The sequence below is a fragment of the Hippocampus zosterae genome, chromosome 5, assembly GCF_025434085.1.
Source record: "Hippocampus zosterae strain Florida chromosome 5, ASM2543408v3, whole genome shotgun sequence".
NCBI classification, from domain to species: Eukaryota; Metazoa; Chordata; class Actinopteri; order Syngnathiformes; family Syngnathidae; genus Hippocampus; species Hippocampus zosterae.
This window is the reverse complement of record NC_067455.1, coordinates 4,350,291-4,363,849: the sequence shown is the minus strand read 5'-3', so window position 1 is coordinate 4,363,849 and position 13,559 is coordinate 4,350,291. Positions and strand designations below refer to the sequence as shown.

At 43.8% G+C, this 13,559-nt stretch overlaps 1 protein-coding gene and 1 long non-coding RNA gene across 2 annotated transcripts in view; one reads left to right on the top strand and one right to left on the bottom strand.

The window, feature by feature from the left end:
- The window catches only part of zbtb7b (zinc finger and BTB domain containing 7B), a 28,292-nt gene extending 19,440 nt beyond the window's left edge, over nucleotides 1–8,852 (bottom strand). Inside the window, exons 1-2 of the mRNA XM_052065133.1 lie at nucleotides 8,497–8,852; nucleotides 6,751–6,829 (exon numbers count right to left, since the gene is read on the bottom strand). The gene's annotated coding sequence lies outside the window, so the exon portion shown is untranslated. The remainder of the gene's footprint in view (nucleotides 1–6,750; nucleotides 6,830–8,496) is intronic.
- Nucleotides 8,853–11,579: 2,727 nt separating this feature from the next.
- The window catches only part of LOC127600698 (uncharacterized), a 135,198-nt gene continuing 133,218 nt past the window's right edge, over nucleotides 11,580–13,559 (top strand). Inside the window, exon 1 of the long non-coding RNA XR_007962402.1 lies at nucleotides 11,580–11,647. This is a non-coding gene — a long non-coding RNA (uncharacterized LOC127600698). The remainder of the gene's footprint in view (nucleotides 11,648–13,559) is intronic.

Here is a 13,559-nt window from a genome sequence, read left to right as displayed (position 1 = left end):
TTACGGGGGAGGAGACGGGAGGAGTGGGCGTCAAGATGCTCGGGGAGATAATGCGGAGAGAGAAGACAAGATGGTTAAAACAGGAAAATCTCGTCGGAAGGGGCCTCCGACAATCTGTGTCGGGGAGGAGACGTGAAACAAGAGCGCTCAGCAAAGAGTTGCGTTTCAGGGCCAATGGAGAAGGGAGAGCAACCGCCGCCGACAGAGAGGCGGGCGAACACGCCGCCGCCACGCAAAATTTCTTGCGCATGTCGCAGCGGAAGTGCGTCAATATTAGCAACGTCGCCATCGCTTTCTGCCGCTCCGACCAAGCGCATTTTGGGGCAAAATTGAGAGAGAGTGTTCAAGGATGTGTGGGCGAATCCAATTCGACATGTGACGTCAGCTAACGCGTTTGACAAAAACTGGATTTCTCCATGTGTGGTTTTGATTTGATGAGTCCCAACCCAAACGGCATCCTGTTTAACTCGGCATGACTGCAGTGCACGAATGAATTCTAGCCATGATTTGCAGCGATGTGCGATATTTGACAACCTTGGAACCCAACAAAAAGTCTTCTGGGAAAAAAAAAAAACGGCACTAACAATCTCCGTGCATGAGGTTAGCAAATTGTGTAGGACTTGAGCTTGGGAAATGACTAGTTTTGATTGTTTTTATTAGGGTGATTGTGAAAAAGGACAAAGACTGACGATCACTAACCAACTGTGACATCGGAAAGGATCTGGTGGCTCGCTGGAGCATGAGCAATATGAGCATCTTAAAAGTATGGCTTGAGGCGACAATTAGTTGATTAATGGACAACTAGTCAATTATGAAAACTAATTGACAAGTATTCTGAGAACGGAGTCATCAGTTTGAGACTTAAATGTGTTCACATCCTCCGAGTTTTAGCCTCTCAACAGTAAACATTCTCCCATGTAGTCCCATGAAAGCAGCCAGATTTTCTTTGTTCTCGAAAATGAGACATTTGCAAACATCTGCTTTTACTTTGGAAAACAACGAGCGACAATTTTTGCCGACTTTTTTTTATGGATGTTGCGGACAACACCAGGAACTGGATCAGAATCAATTTGTGTTTATGCATTTTCTGCACTGTCAATTTCAAAATATGTCCCCTTTTTGAATAAAAGGAGGTGAATATCAATGTTTATTTGATTCGATTTGGCGATTTATCGATTAATATTAAAATAATAATTTATAATAATTATAAATTATAATAATATAATGATATAATATTTTTTATTAATATTTTATATAATTATTATTTTAAATAAATTATATAATTTATTTTATTATGATAATTATAATAATAAAATAAAAATTATAATAATAATTTTTTTGTTAACGGCGCTCAACTCTCGAGGTTCCACTGAGAAAATACAGACTACTAAAAACATTTCAGTATATTTAAACAGACATTTAAGTCCAAAAAAAATGCTGACTTTCATTCATTTGAATATATATTAAAAAATAAGAATAATAAATGCGTGATCAAACAACCTAAACAGCATGTGACGCCGCAAAAAAAAAAAAAACATGGCTGAGGGTTGTCAACGTACAACAGTACATTCACAGCAAAAAGTTAGTTGACTAGTTCGTCGACTAGTTGCTAGAGTGAGAATACGCCTCGTTTCACGCGGCGAATCCGTCTACACTACTCGCGACGTGTTCAACACTGCCATACGAAAGTAGATTCCTCAAAATTGTAGACACAAGTTGCAAAATGCAACAGCAAGCATTTCGATGCGTTTCCATACACACACATTCAAATGCAATTTGGACTGAATATGCACATTAATCCCCGAAGAGGAAATTCAATGCATATTCCGCTGTATGTTTGTGCTGCGCAAACAACACACAAGAGAGCGCAGTGGGAGTATGCCTTGCTCAGGGGCGCATTAGCATTTTGCTGTTTGACAATGATCCGCCGCAGGACTGGAAGCATGACCCTTCCTTTTCCGAAGCCCAGGTGCTTGCTGATAATCCGATACCGCCTGGATTTATCATCGCAGTTATCAACGTCGACAACTAAAGGGCGTGACAGAGTGAACTGAAAAAGGACATTTTCAAGCCAACGTGGCCGTGAAATGTTACAACAAGTTGCCACATCACTGGGAGGGTCTCAACAACTGCTGCCGTCATCCTTACAAGTCAACTGACTCATTTAACAAGAACATGTCGCAAACGCACGCACGCACATACATACAAAAACAAACGCCGCAAAGCTAAGTGATCGCGATCAGTTTCCTTTTCCTGCATTCGCTCAAGGTGGTCGAGCGGTTGCCGCGATGGAGCGATACCTGAAATGGCGAGCGCTACGCCAAGTCAGCAGAGAGTCGATCGGAGCACACAAAGTGCGACGTCACACCTTCATGAGGAGACACTGATAGCGGGCTCGGTAAAGAGCAGGCGCTTCCTGTCAATCCGTGAATTGCGTCCGTAAAGGAGGAACTTACCGTACGGCTGACTAATTGTGTGTGTGTGGGGGGGGGGGGGGGGGGGGGGTGTCGCGCTGGTGGGAGAAAGAATTATCTCAGCATTCACAATATCGTATCAGTGCGATGTTTCACCGACGATTGTGCGATTGCGGATTTACTGCTGGGAAAACTTCTTCAATAAAGCAAATAACTAAAATAAACGTAAACATTGACGCATACAGTGATTTCTTGAGATACATACATTCATTCATTCATTCATCTCCCGTACCGCTTGATCCTCACTAGGGTCGCGGGGGGTGCTGGAGCCTATCCCAGACTTAGCTTCAAAGTCACAGTTGGGTATGAAATATATCTTTTTCACAAAACGCTTCTTTTCTGCATTTTCAGAGGCTCCAAAATAGGCGTTTTGGATGTTTTACTGTAGATTACTGAAAAACGAACTTTTTGCATGTGATGAGCTTCTGTGTTTACATAAAACAATTTCCTGTGAGCCTTGAAAGATCAGTCAGAATGGCTCAAATTGGCTTTCACGCCAGAGGCTCTCTTCTTCGAAAATGGCTGCTTTTGAAAGATTTCATGAACCCATTCAACAAACAACCACTCAACGACGACAATGCCCATTCCCGGTTGTGACATTTTGCAGCTTGTCACGCGCAAATGAAGTGAGCCAACGCGACGTAGCACAATAACGAGTTTTCACTAGTCGGCGGGATGTTGCTGACACTGCACGAAGGAGAATATTCATATTTCACGTCATGCTGAAATGTCCAAATGCCCATCAAGTGTGATCTTGGACAACATGGACAACAACAATAGAAATATTTGAAGGAAGCACGCTAACATTGTACAGTAATGAACGTGTCGTTCATTATAATGCCGATATTTCTCACCCCCTTATCAGCACAATGAACGGAGGCACTCAATGGGGGTTTTTCTTCCTCCGAAAGAGGACCAAGTGCGGCTCGGTGGAGTTCCCCTTCCACATGTGACCTCAAGTGGGGCGTGGGGGGTTTGGGGGGGGGTCACTTTCAACTGTGGGGGTGTCTTGCTCATTACGCCTGGGTGTTTCTGTCTTTTCACTTTCCCTGAAGCTAACGCCGTTATGATAAGCGTCGGTCTGTCTTACTCGAAGAGTTGAATCACAAGCCGCGGAAGGAGTCAAAGGAGTGCGCCGCGCTCGGGAACGCGGGAGGGACCTCCGAGGCTGTCGCGGCGCCCCGTGACTAAAAATGAGGAAATGGCACACGCACAACTTCCTCTATTGACACATGTCGAGTGGGGGCAAGAATCAACTGTAGCACAGTGGACTGACCACACATACACACACACGCACAACTAGCACCTGTTGAGAATGCATCATCCGTCGGACTTTGCTTACTTAGCAGGAATGAATGAGCCGAAAAGATGAGGGAAAACTTTTCCACCAATTGATTGCTCAACTACGCCTTTGACGTAACATCATGACGAGAAAGTCGAAAGGATGAGAAATGGGAGTTTGTGCATATACGGTGTTGCTGGAAGCCCTCCATTCGAAACCACCTTTCACCACGCCACAGACACATGGTAGTCACCAGTCACACGCTAGCAGCGCTAGGATCACATGCTTTGTTACACCATGAAGCGCGTACACACACCCGCACACGCTTTTACTCAGCGAGATGCTTTCACGCGCCTCACTCGGTTGTTATTTGGGAACCGATTGTCAATCGATCACATTTTCAAAACAAGTGAGGCAAAATGGAGTTTGTTGTCTTAAGACAGGCATGTCCAAAGTCCGGCCCGCGGGCCAAATCCGGCCCGCGGTCGAATTTCATCCGGCCCTCGGCCCCCGTCATAAAATCAGTGCCGTCTGGCCCGCAGGTTGGGCGCAATGGAACACGTGTTGCATTGACTGAGGTCTCGTAGACTGGGGAGTGATGTTTCATAGAGTACTGCTTCCCTCTAGTGGCTAAATGAGTAATAGCATTCACTAAATGAGTAATAGCATTTAGACACTAGAGGGCATCACTCACGAGTTAACAAGACATCACTCCGTGTTTATATTGACTGATATTTCATATTTCAAATTCCTGTTTCAAATGAACCAAAATAAATTCTTAAGATTGTTGAAATTAAAATAAAAATGGAAATGTGAAACAGACTGGCTTACTAAAATTTGTTGAACAATATTGTTGTTCAATGTAAAGAATGTCAGCCAAGGTCGGCCCCCCGACATTTTACCACATAAAATCTGGCCCCCTTGGCAAAAAGTTTGGACACCCCTGTCTTAAGAAGAAGAGGACATCATCCACGCGAGGTTGAGCTTCAGCCACGCTTTGGCACAAATCCGGCAAGACGCATTTCATCTGCTTAGTTTAACATTTACGAGGCAGCGAGACTTCAGAAGTGTCAGAGGTTCTCCTTTCCCGTGAATAAATAATGCTGAAACAATTCATGGATTCCTTCAAAATATTGGCCGAAACGCGTTGGCCTCCGCTACCGTAGATGGCGCTGTGGTCCTTTTGGCTCTTTTTCACACTGACCATTTATGTCAAAGAAAGACATGGGCATTCAGTCAGTCCATCACTGACGGACATCCGATTGACTGACGAACGACGAGCAACCCCCCCCCCCCCCAAAATAAATAAATAAATAAGAGACTAAGCAACGAAGGAAACACGTTTTCTTCTGTCAATTCAATCGTCACTAAGCGGGTCAAATGCTGACGAAACTCTCAGTCCGTCACTGCTGGGTGTTTGCAATATGACAACGTCGCATACCGTATTAGCTAAATGTGAAGCTTTTTAAACTGTCAATCAAACCTCGGGGATCATTGAAGTTGAGCATACCGTACTCATAAAAGTGCGAGTGTAGTTTTTGGCTCAATTCCTGGAGCGTCTTTTAAAAGCCGAGAGCGTGGGCTGCGCTCAAACCACACAGGAGTTAACTTCCAGGCTGCCTATGAAATATTCAAGCGCTCCACCACTTTGTCCATCTCTGCAGGCCCGACGTGGTGTTTTTTTTTCTTTCCCCCCTTCCAGGCAGCCCTGCCCGTGTATGACAGAAGCCCCGCCTACTTGGCATGGCATTGACACGTCACTTTGATGGCTGCATTTGTGTGTGGCCAGCATAATTTACAGAGAAGGCCAAGAAAGATTTTTCACAGCTCATCCCCAGCGTGAAATCACACATTTGCTGCTCAGCAACAAGATGGGTGGCCGTGGTTTAATATTATTTGATTGGAGGGGGGGGGGGGGTTATTGCGATTATTGTAGCATATTTTTAAAGTTGAGTTTTCAAGGAATACAATTTTTTTTTTAATTGTAGGACCAACACATATTTCCACATAGTATGATGTCATGAATTACAATGCCTGAGGTCGCAGGTCAGCCCAGGAAGTCCCAAGACTAATGATATTGAAAACTGAACAAAAAAATAAGATCAAATAAAGGTGATAAAAAGAGGAGGGAGCTCCTTACACAGGGTTCGAATGTGTGCAAATACGAAATGTCTGACATGTTGCTTTTACAAGTTCCGACTGAGTGTGAGGTCCTGACTGTAAATGTAATTGGAATGAACATGTCGGGGGAGTGGGGGGGTCAGTGCAAACGAGGACAGGTGCGGTGTGAGTGAGCCAACTCCTGGTTGGAGTCAAGACTGACAAAATATGAACGACGTCAAAATGTCAACTCGAGTAACATCTTAGCGTCGGCCGCAAAACATCTCAAGTCATAAAACGCCCTGGTGCCAGATCGTGATCCAGAATAGGAATTTCGTAGAGGATTAGCTGTTAATTAAAAGTCATCAGTATAACTACAATTATAGAAATAATTTCACATTATATTGAATAATTCCATTCACACTTGAATAACTAAGCAATATTAACTCATTGCCAAGGACGTTTTTATGTTTTTTTTTTCTTGTAGTAGGATAAGGCAGGAGCTGAGAATCGCTGGTACTGATGAATAAAAATAAACATTTTTCATATTCAAAATAATGAAAAATGCCCGAAACATTAAAAATACATTGCAATCATTCTACAGTCATTTCTTTTTTTTTCCCAATATATTTTTTTTAATGTACTGAGTGCACAGTGAACATCAGCATTTGCTCACCTACGCACAAAGTTAGACACGCTGCTCTTTATCATCTTTCTTTTCAGGACACACTTGACACACTCAAAGAGCATTTCTGTAAAAGTCAGTCCAGTTGCTGTGGACTGACTGCAAACAAGCCTCACATGACAAGACATTTTTGGGAGGATGTCACACCCAACATGAATATAGTAATAATCATGAGCTGCCTTTAATCATGACAAGAGCACGATTCCTACCTGCAGTCCATAAACAGCGGCAAGAATGGCTCCTTTTCCGTCTCCCTCCCTTTGGTTGTGTCAGCTGCTGTCTTCCAACCTAAGAGAAGAAATCAAAATTCACTTTGAGACTTTTCCATGATGACCTTGATCTCTTTTAAGTCCCACAAAAGGGGACTCTGATGAGCCTAAAAAGTCTGTGACCTCAAATAAAGGATGTGCTGAGCGAGTACAATAGTGCACTCACTCTCACATGATACAACTCATATTTGTCATGTAAGGATTGGAGAAGTGATGCGTGTTTGGGTCTAGTTTAAAAAAAAATCAAATATAAAAAAAATTTAAAAAGCCAGCCACATCCGGTAACATCATTACAGATATTATCCGAAGCTGCGTTTTTATATTTAGCCCATTTGTAATCGCATTCGGCTACAATAGGAGATGGGAGGCCGCACTGCCGAAAAGTACAAGCTGATTCTGACTCCACATATGATGATGACGACGATGTTGATGAAGCGTTGTAATGGAAGGAAGCAGGCAAGCATAGAGGTCACGCCAGGACAGCGGAAGGTAGAGATAAAGCAGATGTCTAATTATCCCGGGCGGCCATTGGCATCTGATTGCTGTTGGATGGCGGCGGCCATGATGATCACACACAGTAAAAAGAAAGGCCGACTTCCAAGGGGACTTCTTCTGCGCTCTTTCGAAAATCAGCTTTCAAGCTCCAGATATACGAAAGATGAGATTGTACTGCATGTCGACGGCCAAGGATGAGTATCGATTTTACTTCAAGCTGAAAAAGTGGACAAAGCCTTGCTCCAAACAAACAAAATGGCGAATAAATACATTGATTTAATCGGGATGTTCGGGTTCCACTTGTTGGTGAGCCCTGCCTTAGAGTCTTTCGGTTTGTTATGATTTGCACGTGACAGCAGTGTGCAACTGCGCTGCACGGCACCACTGAACCACTTCTAATATTTTGACCCGAGTTGACATGAGGAAGTCAACTGAGGTGGTATCGCACCTGCATGGGCGTCTCTCGACTGAACCACACAAGTCGTTTGTGTGTGCCCATTGCAGGGGAAACCAAACCTAAGCCAGTTGAGCTTGTTGGGCCGGTCTGTCAGAGGGGCGAGCCAGCCTCATCTACCTCTGTGAACACACAGACACACACACACACACACACACACAAGCCCACTGGCATGTCAGGCCTCCCCACCCACCCCTTCAAGCATGCGCCAGTACACAAAACACAGGGTGCGCCCTCGTTATGAAGAGGATGGTGATGAGGAGGATGATGGTGGCGAGACCACGCACTAACTAGCAGTGTGGCAAAATACCCCCCCCCCTCCCCCCCTCCCCTCCACGTGCGTGTGCACGGCAGGCAGGTTAAGTGCGTGGAACAGGTTAAGTTTTGGATACCAGCCCATGTCCTTCTATAATTAGCAGGCACACAAATGGACTCCGCGACCCCCCCCCCCTCTCGCTCTTTATCTTTCTCTGGCTCTCCTTTTACTTCTCACCTGGTTGATAAATGTATGCTCCAAACTATCACGCAACGGAGCACACGGCCACTACCGTGGAATATTAAATGTACCCGTGACGTCGCTCGCGAGTCCTCCCGTGACCCTGCTTTGAAACTAAAGGAGGAGGAGGTGAAACGGGCGCGGACATATACGTGCTGCGTGTACAATATACGAACGCCTCTAAAAAATAAATGAATTCAAACACAAGGAAGGTTGTTGGAGTTGAAATGTTCGCACGCACCTGTGTGTCACCTGTCCGGTGACTCGTCGCCTCCCACCGCTCACTTCCTGGTTCGTGTCGACTCGAAATGCCAACTTCTTCTTCGTGTTGTTTTATGTTGTTGTTTGCTTGTTTGTATTTAAATTATTCAATAAATTAATATAATCCACCGGCGTGGTCCACAGCCTTCGTTTCAGCTCACAACTTGGTCACACGGTGTCGCGTCCACATTACTGGTCAAAGCCCCCACCCACTCGCCGGTGACACTGCCTCCTCTGGCCCGCTCCAAACTCCTCCTTGCTCCGCCTTCCGAGAACCAGGAAGCGGCTTGGCCTACTTAACGCCCCGCCAAGCGCCGATTGGCTTCGGTGTCGTGGGAGAGGAGATCGCCGGCGGTGGTGGGCAGGACTCTGGGGCAGGCGGAAGTAAGAGGGAGGCGGGCCCGACCAACAGGCCCGATGAGCCGGCGGGGGAAGAAGACAGGTGGGAGGGATTGTAAAAAAAATAAATGTTATCAGATTTGACCAAGTTATGGATGAAATTTAATGAACATTAGAAGTCCAATGTGAAGTGTCAGGCAGTTAGAGGACAAGCAGCTCCTTTATGTTGCTAAACTTTGGTAGCCACTGTTACTGTTTTAATAACACTTTACCAACTAAACCGCAAAAAAAATATTAGATTCATGTTCACGCAGTGACTTGTGTGCCAGTATCAATATATTAGTGGTATTTTGTAAATTGTGTAAATTTCCCCAGTGTGGGACAAATAAAGGATATCTTAATCTTAATCTTAATTTGAGTGTTGGGTGCACTTTTGACAAGACTCGACCCATTGGTTGTGGATGGTAGGATAAGCAATTATATTTCTCAGCCTGGGTGTTTGCTTTCTATTGTGTGAAAGTAATGATTTTGATTGATGTTGACTATAAGAATGAAATGTTTTTAATTCAAACAGATTAATCAAAACTGATTAGAGCATCCACCTCACAGTTCTGGTTGGGGGGGTTCAAATCAAGGCTCCATCCTTCCTATGCAGAGTTTGTGTAATTTCCTGGTAGCGGGCCATAACCTCTTATGTCACACTTTGCAAAATGTTACATTTTTCCACAAATCAATATTGATCAGTCACCAAATGTGTGTGTCTGTGATTTTGAACAACTGTTGATGAATGTAAAGTGTTAAAAATGGCTTGCTGTCTTTGACAATGTGAATAGATGAACAAATTTAAGGGCAGATTTTTTTTGTATGATGAAAAGTTCTGGGGCGGGGGGGTTATACATAAATGTTGGCTTTTGCCTAGATTTTTGTATTAAATTGTTTTTACTTTCATCTCGAAAATAAACTCACACTCTGTGGGTGGTGAGATTAATTTAATATCGTCTGTGGTATGAACAGCAATAGTTCTAAAATACGGTACTCATTCATCTCAGACGAGACACATACAGGTATATATTTAGAGGAATAAACGTTGCAGTGTGTTTCATGCAGACAATAGAGTCGGTTTGATGTGGTCTTGAGTGGGAATCTCTGCTTTTCTTTCTAAGTTTGAATCCTCGTCTCTCTCTTCCTTAGTGGGTTCCAAAGTTAGAGTGCAGGAAGTGGTGAGCTCCACTAGCCCACTTTTTTATACCACCTCCTCCTTCTCACAAAATCTCTGCTTGTTCTTCGCGTGTGCTGCCAGATGTGTGCAGACTTGCCAAAGTCTTGTTTAAGACCTACGCAAAGTTGATTTCTATAAGTTATTGTTTAATTATTCTTTTGCAATGAGACTTCAAGATGAGTGATGCAGCTCAGAACAGAAGCGCAAGTGCCTTCACAATGATGCCCACTGAAACTAACCCAGTAGCCCCCAAGGACCACGTGAGCCACCCTTGGGCCAGTTTGAAAAAAATAGTTTACGAGGCAGAATCGTAGAAGTGATCGTTTGAAAATATTATTGATATTATTAATAACAATAATAATAATAATAATTAACTGAAATGATGTGATGTGTTGTAAATAGCACTGCGATTTATCCCTTATATTGATTGCACTTAATTGAACGGTGTTTGTTTGTTTTTTCTTCTTTCTACCCACTTTCTTGCTGCTGGAGGCTGTAAATGTCCCCAGTGTGGGACAAATAAAGGATATCTTATCTTAATATTGATATTTCAAGAGTCGGTGTGTTTATACGGCTATGCTTTTATGTACACAACTATTCTTGATGAGCTTCTATGTTGTGTCAAATTCGTGATGGTTCAAAATTTCATGAATCTCAGCTTTAGCACCTGTCATGGGAGCCTTCTCAATTGCCCATCAGAGCAGTGTTATTTTTACTTGGGCCCTCGTCACGCTGCTCTTGCAAATTCACAATTGCAGTCAGTATTTGGATGAATCACACTTCTTGGCTTATTGTGATAAAATAATAAGATGAAGAAAAAAAAAAGTACGTTGGTTCCCGAATGCGCCTTCTGGGTCTTGTGCGCCGTTCGAAACGGCGTTTATAGGGTCGGAGGAAAACCTGGACCTGACAGCAAGTTGGTCTAATGATCAGAACGTTGTCGCCACCTAGCGATCACTGACATTTAAAGCACACAACCGAGATTTCCACCATGATCGGCACTTGTCTTAGTTTTAATTCCATTAAACGTCCTTCCATGACATGTTTGGTGTTATGCATGATGAATTTGCGTGGTGAAACTCACCAGGTCCAAATCAAACAGCGACTGAAGGCAACTCCAACGTACCACGATGGCTCTTATGTGGCAACTAAAAAGGCATCATGCCCTCGAGAGCGACAGGTTAAATAAGTGCGCTGCTCACTGGTCAAGGAGGATATTCATTTACATGGAGACGAAATGGGACAGATTCGGGAAAACTTCACCTTGGACACAAGCGAGGCCGCCCTGCTGAGAGGCGTCGAGATTAACTGGGAAATGAAGGGGGCAAGAGGCAGCGCGGCGCTGAATGAATCCGGCTGCTCCCGAGTACAGGGTCACCGTGAAGCTGCAATAAAAGACAGAACACAAACGCAAGCAGATAACAAGGCATCAAATCGCCTCTTGTGTGTTCAACGTGAATTCAAGTGGATCCAACGTTAACCTAAAATAATTACAAACTGGAAAGTTACGAGTGTCTCTTCATACGAAATTTTCAAGTTACGAAACGTTTCGACAGGAAAATATTGCCTATTGGTACGAAAGGAATTTCAAGATACGAAAGGTAAAAAATAAAATAAAATACAGTATGGTCCATAAGTTACATCTCCGAGTTTCCTGAACGCAACATACTCATAGATGCTCTGCTATTGGCTAAGACCTAGCATCAGCCTGGGGGGCGGGGGAGAGAAAATGAGTGAGTGTTCTGCGTCCTCGGTGTTCGGATATTTTTTATGTAAATGTAAATCACCCAGAAAAGGTGTTCACCAGTCAAGCGATTGCTCACTATGCTGATGTTTACCTGGATATTTTCGAAGGATTGTTAAAAGCAGTCAAAAGCAAACATCCTTGGATCCGTTCTTTACAAAACGCCAGGCAAAAACCCACTTCTGAGAGAGAAAAACGATGAGGACACAGTTAAAAGTTAAGATATATCTGTTACATATTTTGATGGATTTTTATGCTTTAGGAAACATTTATGTCCGAATTGGTTGGGGGGGGGGGTCCTTGGAACCAATTTACATTTACATGGAAAATACCTCTACTTACAATTTTTTCTAGTTAAGACATTTCTTCCAGAACCAATTAACTTCGTAAGTCGAGATACCGCTGTATTGAAGACAAGTGTTGAAAATTCTTGCAGAAGTGTGGGTGTAGTAGTTTTCACCACAAATGAGTTCACACTTCATGCACTGTATCGGAGGCCTACTTTAAAGTCACTAAAGTTACTGATATACATGTATTCGTGTGCTGATGTGAAATGGTAGTACAAATAGTTCACTTCATGCATAGCATGTATGTCAAATCATCCATCCATGGTTTGGTGTTGTTTTACCTGAAATTGGAAGCAATGGTGGCGTGTCAGCACAGTCCCGTCACTTCCAATCCGGCGCTGCCAGCAACCTTTGTTGTCCCAAGACATAAATTATGCATGCAAGGAAAATGAGGCAAAAACATATTCAAATAAGCACATACCCCCCAACACCTTCCACGGGATGATATCTAAAGCAGCTTTATTCTTATGATAGAGTCACACATACAACAGCATCATGACAATCTGTTCCTCGCCGCCATTCTGACATGAAATTGCTCTTTTTGTTTTTACTCCATTCGAAAGCTAGAGTTGTGATAAATACAAAATCAACCATTTTGGTCCTTAAATATAGATCTCATCTAGGCATCGTGGTATCCTTGTTGCTACCCACACGGAACATCAAACGTGAGAGGAAATGGGAGGGAAAAGCGAGACCCGCAAAACAAGTAGGAGGCCGCCCCGCGTGATGAACACGAGGCTGGCGAGGTGTCGAGGAAACCGTGAGCGGCGTCAAAAGGAAGCGTTTGGCTGCCGAGCTGTGAAATCAACATGAAGGCTGCGCGGACAGACGTGAAAAGCCAGAGTGCAAGGCGGCCGAGCGGGTTACGTATTTACAAAGCAGCCGGAGCAAAGTCAGCCACAGCGAACAGCGCAGAGGCAGTGAAAGACTACGATTGACACAAGTTGCCTGGAGGGAAGTTCAAAAGTTTGCCGCATATGAAAAATAAACTAAACACACACACACACTTGGGACGAAACAAAACTCATGTTCGTGTACTGCTCCTAGCTATTCACGCGTAGCGATCATTACGCTGTTATTATTACACCTTGATGAAGCAGAAGGAAGCAGTGTCTATTGCCTGTACGCATTTGCTCGCTCCTTTTCCACACAAATCCAATTTTCATATCTTCATAGTTTCAGTACAGTGACGTTACAGTACCGTGCATAAGTCTTGGGTCACATTTAGATATCTTGGTTCTGACCCGTGGTTCACAAAAATCTTTCCATCGAGTACCGCTACAATAACCAACATTAAGGTTTCCTAAAACAGGGGTGCCCAAACTTTTTGGATCGAAGATATACTTTTTGATCAGCTAACCTCACGGGATCTACCCTTACCGGCGCGCGCACGC